We start from the raw sequence: 20,258 nt of genomic DNA, 5'->3' as shown, positions 1-20,258 counted from the left end.
GTTCCATAGTATACTATTTTTAATGTTTGCCAAGGAGCTATCTTTGGGAGCTGGCTAATGAGGTGCAAGGCAGTACTTTTCCACTACAAAATTAATGTGGTTTGCATGCCACAAATTGTCATCAACAAATTTACAGCTCCCAGTTTGTTGCTGAGATGTTCTCCTTGAAGCCCTGATCATTCAAGTACCTTGTTACTTCTATTACACAACTAGTAGCAAAAGACTCTAACTCCTTACATTATCCACTATAGAGTAAGACTGAGATGTTATCTACACAACTTATTATATGGGAATTGATAGATTGTGTAATGTTTTCTGAGGTACACCTTATATTACAGTTTCACCAGTGGATTGAAAGTTTATAATTTTTTCATTCGGTGTCTATGTCACTTTGGTGCACTACTTAAAGTTAAACAGGTATGTGAGTAGAAGATTCGTGACTGGATCTCTGATACAATAAGACTTCAATTTTTTTAGAAGTAGCCTATGGTTTACTGTCTTGGATGCTTTTTTCAGGTCTAAAAATATACCTGCAGTCTGCATCCTCTGGTCTAACAGACAGTACACTGCATAGAAGAACCATGTAACTGCTGTGCCACACTTAGCTCTTTTTCAAAGGCCATGCTGAGAATCTGCAAGCAGTTCCTTTTTTGTGAAAAAGTCACTTAGCTAGGACGGGATAATACTTTCAAATATGTTACTGAAGGTGGAAATTAATTAAATTGGTCTGTAGGTGAAGACATTGTCCTTACATCCCTTTTTGTACAATGGTTTCACAGCATTCATTTTTAGAACAGATGAATACATATTTTCTCTATTGCTGCAACTAATCAGGCTGGTAAAACTTTTGAACTGCACTGGATATGCTATACCATCTAGGTGGATTTTTTCTTTGGTATGTGTGTTGCCTTAAAAACTTCCTGCTCATCTAGTTCCATAAATTCAAAGTCAGTACACTGAGTGAAGTGACTTGTGCCTGTGCATCTATAATATGTGTTGGTTGATTAATAGAGGTGAAATAATTATTAAAAATATTATAAGTAGTATTTAGGTTTTTCACAATGTGACTGTCATGTGTTATGCAGAGTGGGTGTGTATTCATATTCGTGGGACCTTTGCAGTACTTGGACAGTTAGTTCCCAAGATGTTTCGCTTGTGTTGTCAGACTGTTTCTATTGTGTTGCTGTTAATCTGCCTCCTTAGGTTAGCAATTTCAGGTTTATGAGTTTTCTTTGCCTGATTGTATTTTTCCTCAAAAATCTACAAGGAAATTTTTAACTGCTGCATCCTTAATAACATACAGTGTGTTCATAATTAAAGTTTCAGTTCCAAAACACTGTAGATAGAGAACCACTGCTCAGAATGACATCAAATTTGAACAGCATGTTATTGACACATGGGAACAACTTGGAACAAAAAAAGCAAACAAAAATTCCACCAATAGATGGTACTGTAAGCATCTTAGCATAAATGGGATTGACTATAAGTGACAGATGATTCACAATATAACGGCTGTGGTTTGAGTTGCATGTTACACCATCCATACTGTCCAATGTGCATGACAGCACAAGTTCAGGAGTCAACAGTTGTGGCACTGTTAGGTAGGTAAGACCATCCAACAAGGCAAGGTCATACCACATCAGATGGGAATAATTGGTTTTTAATTGTTCTGAGGCCAAAAACCACATAAAAAGCACAATGACATCGGTTTTTAATTGTCCTGGGGCCAAAGACTACATAAAAAGCAAAATGACATTGGTTTCTAATTGTTGTTCCGTATGTTGTCCACTGTTTTCTGCCACAAGTTGAAATATAGAAACAGCACGTTCCACAACATATCGGAGTGTCTTGAGGGTCATGTTCAGAATGTGTTGCACTGCATGCCTTCAATTCAGCTACGATCATAGTTGGAGCACTGTACACAAACATTTTTCAGATGATCCCACAGCCATAGGTCACACGAATTAAGATCAGGATGACCAGGCTATAGGGAAACAATGCCTGATAAATCTAGCATTTCCAAAATGCCTGTGCAGCAACCGCTTCACTGGCTGTGCAATGTGCAGAGGGGAGAGCCTTCATACATAAAATGATCGCACGCTATTGAAGGGTTAGAATGACATTGGTGGGCAAAAGACTCATAGCATTTACCAGTGACAGTACAAGTAACTGGATCCACAGGAGTCATCTCCTTGAAAAAATATGGCCCTGTGATAAAATATGTTGTCAACTGGCACCACGCAGTTACCTTTGCAGAATGTAGTAGCACTGGTTGATATGCATGTGGATTTTCCATTGCCTATATTGCATTTTGAAATAACCTTGGATATGTAAATGGGCTTTGTCTGCCCACGGAATGTTCCATGGTCATTCATTGTCCACTTCCATGGGGGCAAGAAATTCCAGAATGAACATTTGTCTTGTTGACATGTCCCAGGAAGCAACACCTGAACATGGATGATTTTGTATGGATAGCAATGCAAGGTGTTTCATAAGATTTTATGCACTGTGCTCTCAGGCGTGTCTAATGTTTGTGCAATTCTGCATTCATTGCATGTTTGCCAACCACCACTTAACCACTCCTGCAGTGCTGTGCCCATATCTTTGAAAGAAGAGTCAAGTGCTTTCTTCTCTCTGCCACATTGCACTTCAAAGGAATTTGTCTTTTTGAATTTTGTAATCATTTTTCCCAGACCCTTAGCAGACATCAAACCAATACCTTTTTTCATACATCTGAGTGTCCAGGACTTGCACAGTGCTGCTGACACAAATTCACCATTCTTGTAAAAAGAATTGCCAGCAACACGCGATCCTTCATGTAGACAGTCATGTTGGGCGTCTTAATTCTTATTACATTATAATTCATGATAAATTCAAATTATAAGGGCATTTTTGGATAAGCCACTGCTTGACTTGCTTTTTAAAAGTATTCCCTGTCAATATCCTACCTTCACTTGGTACCAAGTTATTAAAAACAGCTCCTTTAAATATAGGGGCTTTCTGCTGTTAAAGTTAATCTTCTGTTAACCATATGAAGGTCTTTTCTATGCCTTGTTTCATAGTTGTGAATATCTATGTTTCCTTTTGTGATTTTAGTGTCTTCTTTCACTAGCATTATAGTTTCTAGTATGTACATGGCATAAACTGAGAGAATATTGTGTCTAAAGAATAGGGGTTTGCAAGAAGTTCCATGTTTTACTTTTGCTATGATCCTCAAAGCTCAATTCTGCAGTATGAAAACCCTTTTCACATTAGTTTGGCATGTCCCACCCCACAGTACTATTCCATAAGACAATAAATGGTACACTAATCCACAGTATACACTCCTTTGGGTTTCAGAATTAAGATATGGTGATGATCTTCGTAATACTTGTAGACTGGGTGTTATCTTTCATAGACATAATCAGCTTGCTGCTTCCATGAAAGTTGATCATCTATGCATAAACCCAAGAATGTGCAATCTGTACAGGCTTTTGGTAGATCTGTACAGGTTTTTGATAGAATTTCCCAATCACAGCATATTGTCTGTTTGGGCCACTTGGTTTAAAATGAATAATATTAGTTTTTTCTATGTTTACATTTTGGTTGTCTCTTTCAAAGTGAGCTCCTATCTTTTCAGTAAAGTTATGTCTCTCTTCAACTAGGCTGGGCTCACTGTCTGAATAGCAGAAACCAGATGTATTGTCTGCATACATAGTGATCAATTGCTTATTGTCAAGAGAACTTGGGAAATCATTTACATAGCATATAAAGAGGACTGGACCTAAAATGGAGCCCTGAGGAACACCAGAATATATATTTCTAATACTTAACCTTCTTCTCTCCAGTATTCTTCCATTAGTGTATATAATCTCCGTGCACTGCTGCCTACCCTTTAAATATGTTTTTAAATGAGTTTTCCAAAGACACCACTCTTCGCAATTTCTGATAAGAGCACGTCATGATGTACTCTGTCAAAAGTCCTGAGAGGTCTAGGAATATTCTTGCTGCTTGGGATTTTTTATTTATTTTTTCAAATACATGATGGACAAATTGTACTGCTGCTGACGTGGTACTTCGACCTCTTCTGAAACCATGTGGGAAATCACTTAATATGTCAGCATTGTTGTAATGTTCCAGGATTTTTTCAGTATTATTTTCTCTATTAGTTTGCTGAAAGTTGAGATTAGGGCTGTGGTGTCACCGCCAGACACCACATGTGCTAGGTGGTAGCTTAAATCGGCCGCGGTCCATTTAGTACATGTCGGACCCGCGTGTCGCCACTGTGTGATCGCAGACCGAGCGCCACCACAAGGCAGGTCTCGAGATACGGAATAGCACTCGCCCCAGTTGTACGACGACTTTGCTAGCGACTACACTGACGAAGCCTTCTCTCATTTGCCGAGAGACAGTTAGAATAGCCTTCAGCTAAGTCCATGACTACGACCTAGCAAGGCGCCATTAGCCTTACATAGTTTGATAGTTATCATATGAAATGTCTCATCAAGAATGCTGTATTCACATCAAAGAATAAAAGATAAGTATTCGAGGAGCTGCATACTTTTCTTATGAGAATTCACTACTTATCGTGTTCCAGAATTCACGCCCGTCTGCCTTAGATAGCGTGCATTTCGGCCGCCTCTATCTATAAGGTGTTGGCACATTTACCAACACATCAAGGGCAATATGTCTGTAATTCCGTACATGCTTTATTTCCACTTTTTTGTGTATAGGTGAAACTATAGCCAGTTTCAACTTGTCAGAGAACACACCATCTTCAAGAACACAGTTTATTAGATCAACTAGTTGTTTCATTAATTCATGTTTGCATTTCTTCAATAGATATGGAGAAATTTCATCTAATCTTACTGACTTTTTTGTTTCTGAGGCTATCAATAAGCTGCAGAATGTCATAAGTGCTTACTGCCTGTAGTATACTGCAGTTCTGTTTGTTGGCTGGACTCAGATGTGTGCTGTACTGTAAAATGAGGCGAATCTGATCAAAAATGGCAGTTCTTTTTAAAAATTTCATCCATATCAGAATAAAAATTCAGTATGTTAATTTCACAACCTTGATAATGATATATTCGTGTATTACATTAATTTTTGTTTATAATTGTTGTTATTATTTTAAGTTAATTGTTGATCGGTTTCACCTCCTCAGTTGGGGCGAATCTGATCACCTGATCACCATTGTGTTTTGTATGCAAGAACAAAATCAGTAAGTAACACAACCAAAACAGCCTTGCTGTGCTGGTACAGCGAACGGCTGAAAGCAAGGGGAAACTATGGCCGTAATTTTTCCCGAGGGCATGCAGCTTTACTGTATAGTTAAATGATGATGGCGTGCTCTTGGGTAAAATATTCCGGTGGTAAAATAGTCCCCCATTCGGATCTCCGGGCGGGGACTACTCAGGAGGATGTCGTTATCAGGAGAAAGAAAACTGGTGTTCTATGGATTGGAGCGTGGAATGTCAGATCCCTTAATCAGGCAGGTAAGTTAGAAAATTTAAGGCATCAAGGGATCACCAATTTAGTATTGGAGGGCAGTGTGGAGGGTAAAAATCGTAGAGGGAGACCAAGAGATGAATACACTAAGCAAATTCAGAAGGATGATGGTTGCAGTAGGTACTGGGAGATGAAGAAGCTTGCACAGGATAGAGTAGTATGGAGAGCTGCATCAAACCAGTCTCTGGACTGAAGACCACAACAACAACAACAACGTGTCATTAGAGATGCTTTCAGTTTTACCAATAAAAAACCTGAACCTTTTTTCGTAGGAAATTTTACTACGGTTAAATCAGTTTCTTTTAAATTCAGCCAATCTTTATCCTTCTCCTTGTTCATTTCTTCATTTTCATTTGACTCATGCTGTTTTAGATCAGGGTTAGATGTTCTGGTTGCAGCCCCATCACTATCATTTTCATTGAAGTCTCTGATGGCAGTTCCTTACCGTGGAGTTAATGCTAAATGCTTTGCTTGGCACTGCTTTCCTTTTGTTTCATTAGAGCGAACTTGTTTCAGTTGCATTTGGAAGGCTGCTGCTGCCCAAGAAACTTCTGATGAGCTGGTGCCATGTGCATTGTTATCAGTTGCTTCTGGAATCTGTGAAATGACTTTATCGGGACAGAAAGGAAAAAGTCCTGCTTTTCTGAATGCAGATATTACATTTGGATTGGATTTGATAGCTATATTTTCAAATGTTTTTTCAACAACGTAGGAAATTTTGGTTTCGGCAGCACTCCTCTAAACTTCCTTTTCCAATCATCTAGCACATTTCTGCAAGCAAGTTTTAAAGGTCTAAAAAAAGGCCACATCACATGGCTGACACAAATGAGTAGAATTACGTGGTAGAAGCACAAATTTAATGTCCTGTTCCTGGCACAGTTTAATCACGTTATATGGCAGATGACTCGAGAGATTGTTACCTATAATCACTTTATATCCCTCTAATTTCTGGGCAAAACATAAGACAATTTCAACAAACCATGATTCAAACATTCTTAGGTCAAACCAACAATTTCGATTTCTATTAGAAGCTGCACCTGTTATGCCCCCTTCAGTCCAAGTATCATAGAAGTGTTTTGCCGTATAAGCAATGTATGGTAGGAGGACTGAGCAGTTGGCAGCTGCTGCTATCATCGCGCTAATACTTCACTTAGAAACATTTCACGATGTCTGATGCCTCGCTTTACTATTACTTTCAATTGTCTAAGATTGTCACAAAAGTTTGTTGCGTCATAGTTTATAATGTTGGAGGGACAGTCACCACCCAAGGTCACATAAAGGTTTTTAAAATAATCAGTCACTGTTTCTCAGGTAACTGCTGCCTTTGACCTCTTCACATTTTCGCTTACTCTAATCATTAGCTCTTTATTTCTTTTCAGAAAAGATTTTACCCACTCGTGCCCTGTTGATTGTCACAAAATCTTTTTTCAGTCCTCCCTGCTCGATTGAGATATGCCTGTGCAGTGTCCCTAACATCATTATTCCTCATAGGAAACCCCCATTTTGCACAACACAATAATCCTTCAACCAGGCTTTTTTCCTCACTTTTGGAACGCTGTTTGGCCGCCTCTTTTGTATTTGTACCTTCCTTGAGTTTGTCATTTAATGTGGTATATGGAACTGTGTATTGCTCTGAAGCGTCTTGGATACTTAATTTTCCTGATTTGACAGCTTTCATCGTATTTAGAAGAAATTCTGGTTTGTAGTTAGATTTCTGTGTTGGTCCCAGTATCCTTTGGTATACTCGCATGATCAGATTCACCCTATAAAAATGCAAATTTGTGATTAGGCCTGCGTAGTGACTAAGCAGTATTAGCAGTGAACAAAAAACAAAACTGTATCACTTAACACGTTTGTATGCAAGCAATAATTCTGCAACTTAGTAGTTACACTTCAGAAGTAACAGGCACCAGCAGAAGTTTCCGCACTGTTGTGTTGACTACACAAATGCAGCACAAGAATCGCACACCTACTGACAATGCAATTTGCTGGTTGCACGCATTCCAACACGCCATTGTTGTTGATAGATTAGTCAAGAATTCACGACAATTGTCAGCTGCAATGTAATTGTTAAAATGCTGTGCTCAGTTATCCAAACATGGGAAAACCAGTAAATGGTTGGATTGACACCACCTGATAGGATTCACCTCATTTTATGGTATATCCTGTTTCATATGGTATATCCTGTTTCAGAGAGACATTATTTTTGACAGTATCTATGAAGTAATTATTGAAAATATTGCTGAATAGAAGGGTATCAGAGATATCATCATTATTTACAGTTAATTTACATTATTAATTTTAGTTTCTGTTTCATTGTTTCTGATTTTATTTACATTTGACCAGCAAGTCTTCGAAACATTATCTGAACCTCGTATTTGTTGGCAGAAAGGTGACCGTTCATGACGTTTGTTGAGATGATGTGGTCATAATTTGTAATAACATGATCCATTGAACTACTATGTGTGTTAGCTCTTCTGGCAGGTGCTTGTTCAAGATCTTTAGCCCCAAAAGACAGGATACAATCTGTAAAATGTTTGCTTTCCTGACCATCTTGTAAAATGTTGATGTTCAGATCTCCCAGTATGACAACATTTACACTTCTACAACCTGACATAAATTTTCTTAAAACTCCATCATGTGATTTCAGAAAAGCATCAGAATTTCACAGGGGGATCTATATACACCTATGGCATAGAAAGGCACAGTGCAAAATGTGAGTTTAAGAACTGCAATTTCAAAATATTTGTCATCACAGAAATTATTCCCCCATAGCACTTTTTCTATGGTGGTTATGAACTTACATTTTCTTGAATGGATGGCAACACCAACACCTTTATTATGTGTTTTACAGTAGAACATAGCTAGGTTGTGGCCTTATAATCTGCAATACTGAATGTTGTCCACTGTTTTCTGGCGTTCTGTAACTATTACTACATGTGGCGATAGTCCTGTGATAAATGATTCAAAAGCGTCTATTTTGTTTCCCAAAACCTATACATTATAATACAAAAGTGATAAATTATTCTCTAGCGGACTGAACTCTGTTTGAGGCACATATGAAACACATACACTTGTGTCTGGTGTTGCATTGGTGGAAGGTTTTATTGCCTTAAAGAACATTGCTCTTGTCCTGCCGATGTATTGTTTTACTGACCTGGAATTTCATGGATGTTTCTCCCAAGTATTCGTTAATTTTATCTTTGAGAGGGATGGCCTCTGTAGCACAACACTGTACATTCAGTTTGCTGTTAACTACTTCTTGGATCTGTGTTATAACTAAGTGCTCCCCTAGTCTGTTAAGATGTAAGCCATGGGATGTGTGGAATCTTCTTCCTACGCAGCTTAAGTTGACAGTGTACATTTTTGAATCTCGTACAAATGCATTTAGGACCTGTTTATTTGCACTTCACACCTCTTTATATACACACAACCAGATGGGCAAGTCAGGTCGATGTGGAACAGAGAAGACAACCATGTTTGAGCTTCTCAGCTCAAGTAGCCTTCATTTGTGTGAGATAACTAGGTCTTTCGTTTCACAAGAATGGAATGCTTTGGACATATATTTTCATAAAAGTGTGCAGTTAATTCTTTTCCATGACTGTGTAGTGCCTCGAGAATTTCGGTGTAAATTCTAGAGACACTTGGCTTTCCACTGTCTTGAACACCTGATATTTCAAGTACGAGGGTGAGAGAATGGAGATGTGTCTACCTCGCCCCTGGTTTCTGTGTGTGCAGGATGGATGTGTATCGGGAGAATACGGCAAAAGTGACGGTCGATCGGCGCACACAAGTGTTTGCAACGCGCACCTGAGAAGCTGTATTTCCAGTACAAGAAGCAAGCACACTCTGTTACTTCACAGTGTAATGACAGTATTGTTGTGAACAAATGAATTATGTATTGAACTAAAGACACTTACATTTGACTTTCTGGTGTTGGACTTGCGAGAAGCAAGAACTGGTTTTATAGTTGTTATTAAACCAAACATAGTACAATTGTATCTGTTAGTTTCTAAAGGTCCAAGATGGGGTTGACTCACAAGAGTTGAAAGCTTGTGTGAAACTTGTGAAGTTGTTTTATTGTGGAGATGAAAATATAACAGAGTTGAACAAAAGTATTCTGAGAGTATAGAATCATTTCAAGAGTAGAGAAGAAGTCCGTTTTGAAATTCCATTAACCAGCTGTAGCCTTCTGAGAAGAAGAGTTTGTGAAGATCGACACAGCCATCTGACCCGAGAAGAAGATCAGCTCCACACAATACGTGAGTCAACTGCGAGAGACGTGTGAGTTTTGCACCCCAGTTACACACTCTCTCTCCTGTCATCTGAAGACTGTCAGAACATGGCAACCTACGTGACAGGACCCGAGTAAAACAGGAATTTAAAGACAGAAATGGAAAGAAGATATTATGCATCGCCATAGCAACCAAGCCTAACAACATACAAGAACTGCTTCCAGTAATCGTATTGATTCCAATGAACAAAGGGAAGAAAGTTGTGAGTGCAATGCTGTAAAAGACGTGAGAAAGTAATAGTGGAGAGAAATGGAGAGAAGACCTCAATTTTTCGAATAAGAAGGTCGGGTGTGGAGAGTAAGCAGTCTTCACACACGTACATCACGCCAATGCTGTAACCAGCCACCGATGTCGACTGCACCAGCTGCTGCTCACCGGTGCTGACTCTGTGTCCACTCTCCGCCGTCGACACTGAAGCCAATGTCCGACGCTGCTGGCGCCAGTGCTGTCCACCCACACTGATTATACATCTGCGCACCAACGTAGCTTGAACTCTATGCCGGGTGAGCGAAAAACAATAATTGTTTGGTGAAGTTGAAGGAACTGTGCATGGTAAACTCTTAGTGTAGTTATTGTATTCAGTGATTAATTTTCTTTAGATGATTACTAGGTCCAAGATCCATAAAATTATGGTTCAAGAACAGCAACAAACTTCAGAGCCAGCCATGGCAATGACTGTAACAAAAGAAATGCCAGGCCTGACTGAGGTAGCAAATTTAATTAAAGCACTAAGCCTTTAATTAGATAACCAGTGACAAGAACTAAATGCTAGATTATATGACCAAAGTGCTAAGTTGGATGACCAGGAGGCTGATACAGCCAGTCTTAAGTGAAAAATTAAATGCTCGGAATGAAGCTCTAAGGAGAGAAATACGTTTAGGTACATTCTAGTTTAAATGCTCAGAGTGAAACCTTGAACGGTCAAGTAGCGAGTATAGTTTTATTTAAGACTGGATTGGACTCTTTAAATGATAAGGTAGAATATCTGAAGTTAGATTTAAAGAGTGGACTCACTAGTTCTTTGAATACTCATGTTAATCAACTATTTACTGAATCTAACCATAGACAGAATGAGTGATTTCGGAATTTTACAAAGAAACTAGAATTTGATGTGAAAAGTAATAATAAAGAACCCAAGCTTAATGAAAAATTGGAATCTTGTGAAAATGTATGTAATGTTATATTTAATTCTGTAAGACAGGAAATAAGGATGTAGTATCAAATATTCAATTGAAAATTCCAGGTGTTAGTATACGAGCCGTTACTACATGAGCTGTCGGTTCACGAGTAAATAATGTAGAACGGAATGTCAGGGAAAAATTAGCCGCCTTTGACATGATAAATGTAAGTAGTCTGGCGGAACCTTTTGAGATAATTATACATTGAGATATTACCGAGAGTATAATCTCCGGAAACATTTCGACTGTTGCTTTCTCCAGACTTACTGATAATAGCAATGTTAGAGATGACTCATGGAAAGAATTCAAACTTGTCCAGGACAGATTAGAACATAGAATAACTTTACTTAATGTTGTGCTTCCTTTTAAAATTGTAGTTGTTTTGTTGCGGGGAGACTTTCACATAAAATTTAATGAGAAATATTGGTCCATAAGCAATCGAGTGAGGTTAATGTCAGAACCATGGGATCCGGGTGGAGTCACATCTGTCCCCCAGGGATGTTAACGTTCTGTGTTAATGGGCGGAGTGATGACCACTGGCTCCTGAGTTGTTTTCAGTGTTCCTCCTGAAGTTACTTTTCTTGCATCGAATTCCCTTCAAATATCAAACTGTAATAGCATTCTTATACTACCCTATGGTCCTATTGCTTCTCCATCCTTATTTTACTTAACTGACAAGCAGTGGCTGCTGCAAATCCCTAATATGAAGGCCATACTGGTTATTGTAGTCATAGCAATAGGTGATCGTATCACTATTCGTGGTCTCAAAGGGGTTACGGGTTACGTATGATTCTAGTCCACGTTATGTAATCAACTGAATAAATTGTGTTGTTATATCGAGTCAAGACTGAAGAATCTATTAGTGATCTCATAATATGCTCTCTAAATGCAGTTGGATTCCGATTTGATATATCTGCAGTTACATCCATAACAATTAGTGCCCAATGTAGATGTAAGTCGACAGCATGCTCAGCTCTAGTTAGCGTTCAATCCCGACATCAACGTAGAGTTAGAAGAGAGTATTTAAGTCACCCATGCGCTCCGCTCTAGTCAGCGAGCATCTCGAATCCCAGTATCAGAGTATAGTTAGGTCTTAGTTTTGCCTAAGCTGTTCTTTGAGAGCTACCAAGAAATATTAGATTAATAGAAAATGGAAATTTGTATGAAACCTTACATAACACATAATTTATAACTAGACAACTGATTGTAGTGTATAATTTTCTATTTTTATAGAATATTTTATACCTTTTGTGTAAAGTGGTGTAAATGGGGAGGGTTTGTATCGATTTTGGAAGGGGTGGGTTGTGTAAGTACAAACATGACTAACACTAGGCACACACCCCACCTTCAGACAACCCTCACAGACAAGTGTAACTGATCGTTCACCATTTGCCGTTCCTTAGGTGTTGCTAAGATTTTTCTTTGGGGGCTTCAAAGGTGAAGGTGAGAATGTCCGTTCTGTGGGAGACATTTAACATCATACTTCCAACATACTAACGCAGATTCTTTACAGACGAATGGAAAAAAAACCAGATGGCAGTTATAAGAGTCAAGGGGCATGAAAGGGAAGCAGTGGTTGGGAAGGGAGTGAGGTAGCCTATCCCCGATGTTATTCAATCTGTATATTGAGCAAGCAGTGAAGGAAACAAAAGAAAAATTCGGAGTAGGTATTAAAATCCATGGAGAAGAAATAAAAACTTTGAGGTTCGCTGATGACATTGTAATTTTGTCAGAAACAGCAAAGGACTTGGAAGAGCAGTTGAACGGAATGGACTGTATCATGAAAGGAGGGTATAAGATGAACACCAATAAAAGCAAAATGAGGATAACGGAATGTAGTCGAATTAAGTCGGGTGATGCTGAGGGAATTAGATTAGGAAATGAGACACTTAAAGTAGTAAAGGAGTTTTGCTATTTGGGGAGCAAAATAACTGATGATGGTCAAAGAAGAGAGGATATAAAATGTAGACTGGCAATGGCAAGGAAAGCGTTTCTGAAGAAGAGAAATCTGTTAACATCGAGTATAGATGTAAGTGTCAGGAAGTCGTTTCTGAAAGTATTTGTATGGAGCGTAGCCATGTATGGAAGTGGAACATGGACAATAACTAGTTTGGACAAGAAGAGAATAGAAGCTTTCAAAATGTGATGCTATAGAAGAATGCTGAAGATTAGATGGGTAGATCATATAATTAATGAGGAGGTATTGAATAGGATTTGGGGAGAAGAGAAGTTTGTGGCACAATGTGACTAGAAGAAGGGATCGGTTGGTAGGACATGTTCTGGGGCATCAAGGGATCACCAATTTAGTATTGGAGGGCAGCGTGGAGGGTAAAAATCGTAGAGGGAGACCAAGAGATGAATACACTAAACAGATTCAGAAGGATGTAGGTGGCAGTAGGTACTGGGAGATGAAGAAGCTTGCACAGGATAGAGTAGCATGGAGAGCTGCATCAAACCACAACAACAACAACAACAACAACATCCTCCGGCTTCTCACTCAAGTACTGGTGAAGTAGGGATCCTGGGGAAGGGGGTGGGAAGGGTTTCCTGTCTTTGGGGCTATCTTCTTTTTCTTTTTGATCTTAGAACCCTCTCTACTTTTCATTTCTTACTTCTCTGTTGAGTACCTATCTATCTTTCCCTCTTTCCATATGCATATACTTCTCCTTCTCTTTTCTGTGGTTTCCAATAACCTTCAACTTATTTCATATAAGTAGGCCGAAGAATCAGGAGACACGAACACATATCTACATACACACAAAGATATACTTAAACACAAACAGAAGAATTACGAATTGGGAACTTAAAGTGATCCCAGAACCGCCAAGGGATGTATGGGAATAAAGATGTATATACATTTGAGTCGATGCACATATTACATTGTTGATATGTGATGGTTCTGCATCATTATTTTTTTTTTTTTTTTTTTTTTTTTTTTTGTCTCTCTCAAAAATATTTACATGTGCCATGCTAGTCCTTTGAGAAAGGGAATAGTATCTACCGGGAGGTAGTAAATACAGGTAGACACAGCATCTACTATGTGTGGACTTGATATCTGTTTGTATAGTAAAAGTGAGGAGTGAAAGAGGACTCAGTGGTATAAGATGAAGTATTAGAAAGTGTAATATGAGTGTAAAGTAGATTTGTAATTTTACCAGAGAATATTTAAGTATAGTATGCATAAAGATGGATGTTAGGGCAATGAACCAGGAGGCCTATTCAAGAAGGATATAGAGGGTGCACTCGACATTTAGTGGATGAGAAAAAGGGCGGATAGGCAGACCTATGAGAGGCTGACCTATACTCCTCAGACAGGGACACCAAGAAGGGGATTGACCTGTACCATAGGAAGATAGAAACAAGAAAGGTGCATACCTACCAAGACGGAAGGAGAAAGGGTACTCTTAGGATCAATCCATGTAAGATATAGGTACTGTTCATAAAGGGAAAAAGGACAGTATCATGACAGAAGTCACATGTTTAAAGGGATGAGTCTGGTAAGTTTGAATTCTGTGCATAAAAAGCCTCATTAAGTTTCGGGTTTGCAAATATCCAAGAAGGGAACACTTTTTATTCTACCCAGAGTTCCTCCAGATTGCAATAGATAATGAATAAGTACATACTTAGAAAAAGTAGTACGGGAAGTAAGAATGAAGCAGCAGAATATTATGTACACCTGTAATTTATGATTGGAAGAGGAATAGAAAACAGAGCTAACTCCAACATGGATTGAAAGGGTCATGTATTATAATTGTGGTAAAATATGCATGGGTGTTAGTAGAATGAGATGCATTGTTAAAAGATAAAGAATTATTGTATGTAATTGTACATAATGAGTATGTATAAAATAACGCATGTTTGAGCTAAGGGGAGGGATATGTAGTGCCTCGAGAATTTCAGTGTAAATTATAGAGACGCTCGGCTTTCCACCATCTCGAATGCCCTATATTTTAAGTATAAGGATGAGAGAGTGGAGATGTGTCTACCTCGCCACTGGTTTCTGTGTGTGCAGAATGGCTGCCTATCGGGAGAATACGGCAATAGTGGCAGTCAATCGGCGCAGACAAGTGTTTGCAGCATGCACCTGAGAAGCTGTATGTCCAGTACAAGAAGCAAGCACACACTGTTACTTCACAGTGTAATGACAGTATTGTTGTGAACGAATGAATTATGTATTGAACTAAAGACACTTACATTTGACTTTCTGGCTTTGGACTTGCGAGAAGCAAGAACTGGTTTTATAGTGGTTATTAAACCAAACATAGTACAATTGTATCTGTTTGTTTCTAATGGTCCAAGATGGGGTTGACTCACAAGAGTTGAAAGCTTGTGTGAAACTTGTGAAGTTGTTTTATTGTGTAGATGAAAATATAACAGAGTTGAACAGAAGTATTCTGAGAGTGTAGAATCATTTCAAGAGTACAAAAGAAGTCCGTTTTGAAATTCCATTAACCAGCTGTAGCCTTCAGAGAAGAAGAGTTTGTGCAGATCGACACAGCCATCTGACCCGAGAAGAAGATCAGCTCCACACAATACGTGAGTCAACTGCGAGAGACGTGTGAGTTTTGCACCCCAGTTACAAACTGTCTCTTCTGTCGTCCGAAGACCGTTAGAACTGTTGGCATACAGGAGTAGACCTTTGGTGCATTTTTGCATTGGGAAGCTCTTTTTTGACTCTCTGTCAGAAGTTTTGTCATTGATTTTTGGTTCGCCTGTGTTTGTTGTTGTACCACAGTCAGGTTCTGCTGCCAAGAATTTATTTGATAGTGGTATTACTGGGGCTGTGCTTACATGCAGTGTTTTGTTGCAAGTTTGTTTGGTATATAGCCATGTTTTCTGTGTGAAACTACTGTTAACAGCAACATTGTCTTGGGCTAGGTGATGATTCCAATTAGGTACTGTATGAGAAGTTCTTAATATTTTGTATTTATCTTATGGTAGCACACTTATTATTTTTTCTTTTGACTTAAGCATGTTTGTAATTTCGTTTTTGTGACACTTTTTTTTTTGACCACATATACAGTCCCATTCCTTTTTTGTATGTATCAGATTTACTTTTAAACATTTGTCATGGTATCAGTACTTACAATGGACACACAGTGCAACTCTTTTCACCTTTTTTATGCAGATTTTACAAGCATCAGTACCATTTTTTAAAGTAACTGAGACATATTTGCACAAAAAAATTTCACTTGGTGCCGTCTTGATTTACATCTGAGACAGCTGTAGACCAAATTATGGTAAATTAAAATAAATAGCCCAACACCAGAAAAACGTATATAATGCGGTACTCAGTGGCCACAAAGCTGAAGTAAATAAAGATATCTCTCATCCAATACCATCCAAAAATTTACAAAGGTATTTCACTGAAGGTAACTTAAACAAATTCAGCGCCTTTTAAGTAAAGAAAAGTGGACAGAAATGTAAGGAGTCTGTGATGTCAACAAAAAAAATTAACACATTTATTAACACAATGATCCACCACTTTGAAGAGGCATTTCACAAGAAACAATAAGAGATACAAGAATTGGATTACACCACTGTTGCCTCAGTGTGGCAGTGTGGCCTACAGAAAAATTAGACTTTTAGAGAAAAGAGAAACAGCCGTATGAATATCAATAGCTCAGGTGGGAAACCAGCCCTAAGCAAAGAAGGGAAAGCAGAAAGGTGCAAGGAGTGTATAGAGGATCTATTCAAGGGAGATGTATTTGAGGGCAATGTTATGGATATGGGAGAGGATGTACAGCAAGATGAGCAGGGAGATGATATACTGCATGAAGAATTTGACAAGACATTGAAAGAAGTGAGTCAAAACGAGGCCCTGGGAGTAGTCAACATTCCGTTAGAGCTGCTGGTAGCCTTGGGAGAGCCAGCCATGCCAAAAATCTTCCATCTGGTGAGCAAGATGTATGAAACAGGCGAAATACCCTCAGACTTGTAGAAAAATGTAATAATTCCAATACCAAAGTGCACAGATGCTGACAGGTGTGAAAATTACCAAACATCAGTTAAATAAGTCACGGTTGCAAAATACTAACACAAATCCTTTACAAAAGAATGGAAAAACTAATAGAAGTGGAGCTTGTGGAAAATCAGGCTGGATTCTGGAGAAATGTAGGAACACGTGAGGCAATATTGACCCTACAACTTCTCATAGAGGTTAGGTTAAGAAAAGGCAGACCTACATTAATAGCATTTGTAGACTTAGAGAAAGCTTTTGACAATGTTGACTGGAATACTCTTTTTCAAGTTATAAAGGTGGCAGGGGTAAAATGCAGAGAGCAAAAGGCTATTTACAATTTTTACAGAAACCAGATTATAAGAGTCAAGGGGCACGGAAGGGAAGCAGTAGTTGAGAAGGGAGTGAGACAGGGTTGTAGCCTCTCCCTGATGTTATTCAATCTGTATATTGAGCAAGCAGTAAAGGAAACAAAAGAAAAATTTGGAGTAGTAATTAAAGTTCAGAGAAAAGAAATAAGAACTTTGAGGTTTGCTGATGACATTGTAATTCTGTCAGAGACAGCATAGGACTTGGAAGAGCAGTTGAACGGAGTGGACAGTATCTTGAAAAGAGGATATAAGATGAACATCAACAAAAGCAAAATGAAGATAATGGAATGTAGTCGAATTAAATCTGGTGATGCTGAGGGAATTAGATTGTGGAATGAGACACTTAAAGTAGTAAATGAGTTTTGTTATTTGGGAAACAAAATAACAGAAGATGGTCAAAGTAGGGATGGTACTAAATGTATACTGGAAATGGCAAGAAGAGCATTTCTGAAGAAGAGAAATTTGTTAACATCAACTATAAATTTGTGTCAGGAAGTCCTTTCTGAAAGAACGAGTTTTTTTTTTTTTTTTTTTTTTTTTTTTTTTTTTTTTTTTTTTAAGTACTTAGACCTGTTTATTTCTACAGTGGTTTACATCAGTTTACAGCTTGAACATTTAGCTATTTTTCGACATAATCACCATTTCTGTCGATGCATTTTTGTAGACACTGTGGCAGTTTTTGTATGCCCATGTCATACCAGCTTGCCGCCATGCTGTTCAGAAAGTTATGAACCTCATCTTTCATCTCGTAGTCGGAGCTGAATCGATGGGACCACAATTAACGCTGAAGGGTACTGTGAGAATCTGAAAAATCTCGAAACGGGCAATTCAGAACTGGAGAAGAGGAATGTTGAGCAAGGGTGTACACAATCTCCATGACAACGCTCGCCCACACATTGCTCGGCAAACTGTTGCTCTCCTGCAACAGTTTCAGTGGAACATATTCTCCCACCCACCCTATAGTCCTGACCTGGTGTGCAGTGACTATCACCTGTTCCCTAGGTTAAAAGAACATTTGGCCGGAAAGTGATTCAGCTCCGACAACGACGTGGAAGAAGAGGTTCATAACTTTCTGAACAGCATGGCGGCGAGCTGGTGTGACATGGGCATGCAAAACTGCCACAGCGTCTACAAAAATGCAATGACAGAAATGGTGATTATGTCAAAAAATAGCTAAATGTTCAAGCTTTAAACTGATGTAAACCATTTTAGAAATAAACAGGTCTATGTACTTATAAAAAAATAGGAGACCGTACTTTTGGGATTACCATCATTTCGATAAACAGTTTAGACAAGAAGAGAATAGAAGCTTTTGAAATGTGGTGCTACAGAAGAATGCTGAAGATTAGATGGGTAGACCAGGTACTGAATAGAATTGGGGAGAAGAGAACTTTGCGGTACAACCTGCCTAAAAGAAGGGATTGGTAGGTGGGACATATTCTGAGGCATCAAGGGATCACCAATTTAGTAGTGGAGGGAAGGCAAAAGGGGGGGGGGGGGGTTAAAATCATAGAGGGAGACCAAGAGATGACTACAGTAACCAGATTCAGAGGGATGTAGGTTACTATAGTTACTCGGAGATAAGAGGCTTGCACAGGATAGTGTAGTATGGAGTGTGCTGCATCAAACCAGTCTTTGGACTAAAGACCACAACAACAAACAACTGAAAATTATTTTAGTTTACAGTTCGGTTCTTCACAGTTGAACAGTTGTCCAAAGTACTTTCTTAGTATTTCACTGTTCTGCAGCATTCTTCTGTAGCACCACATTTCGAAAGCTTCTATTCTCTTCTTGCCCAAACTAGTTATTGTCCACATTTCACTTCCATACATGGCCACACTCCATACAAATACTTTCAGAAACGACCTCCTGACACTTAAATCTATATTCGATGTTAACAAATTTATCTTCTTCAGATACTCTTTCCTTAGCATTGCCAGTCTACATTTTATATCCTCTCTATTTCGACCATCATCATTTATTTTGCTCCCCAAGTAGCAAAACTCATTTACTACTTTAAGCGTCTCATTTCCTAATTTAACAGCCTCAGCATCACCCGATTTAATTTGACTACATTCCATTATCCTCGTTTTGCTTTTGTTGATGTTCATCCTATATCCTCCTTGTCAAGACACTGTCCATTCCGTTCAGCTGCTCTTCCAGGTCTTTTGCTGTCTCTGACAGAATTACAGTGGCATCGGTGAACCTCAAAGTTTTTATTTCTTCTCCATGGATTTTAATTCCAACTCTGAATTTTTCTTTTGAGGTATATAAATATGAAATATAAATGCATAGTTAAATATAACTGTCCTTTTGGTAAGGAATCAATGTTCTAAATGTTAATGCCAGGTTATCAGTAATCTTTTAAACACCAGGTACATCAGAAAAATAGACACCATCTGCCGTAGGATGCCCAAAATCCAAGTACTAATTTTTAACTTGTTGGCAAAATTCTTTGCTCCTCCAGTTAAATTGTAATCATTCATTAAAATCAGATAATCTATCCTAAGTAGGTTGATTAACGACAACATCTGATGATTAGATTGGATTACTTTTTCGTTCCATAGATCTGTGTTGAGGAGATCATTTTTGGAACGCAACCTATGACCAGCTTAGAGACAGAAGTGATGACACTTTCTGCAGGACCTGACCATCATTTTGCAGGACAATGCTCAAGCACGTACAGTGCAAGCTGTTACTGATTTGTTTGAGTGATGGAGCTGCTAAGTGCTATACCACCTACAGCACTCCCCTGACTTTAGCCCTCGGGAGTTCAATTTGATTTCTGAACTGAAGGAAACACTTCAGGCATTCGCTTCAAAACTGCTACAAATTTGTCAGGTAATAGACCACGCCACTCGAACTGTCAACACAACTTGCACTGCTAAGAGTATCCTACGAATTCCACATCACTGGCAATGGATTATACACAATTCTGGTGACTACTTTGAAGGTCAGTAAAACATTT

The 20,258-nt window shown here is 38.6% G+C and overlaps 1 protein-coding gene across 1 annotated transcript in view; it reads left to right on the top strand.

Moving 5' to 3' along the window:
* Nucleotides 1-20,258, top strand: part of LOC124607272 (ATP-dependent RNA helicase abstrakt) — a 145,435-nt gene that overhangs the window by 80,026 nt on the left and 45,151 nt on the right. The window lies entirely within an intron of this gene.

Source organism: Schistocerca americana, chromosome 3, assembly GCF_021461395.2.
Source record: "Schistocerca americana isolate TAMUIC-IGC-003095 chromosome 3, iqSchAmer2.1, whole genome shotgun sequence".
In the NCBI taxonomy this organism is placed as follows: domain Eukaryota; kingdom Metazoa; phylum Arthropoda; class Insecta; order Orthoptera; family Acrididae; genus Schistocerca; species Schistocerca americana.
The sequence above is the reverse complement of the archived record's forward strand: the minus strand, read 5'-3'. Positions and strand labels throughout refer to the sequence as shown.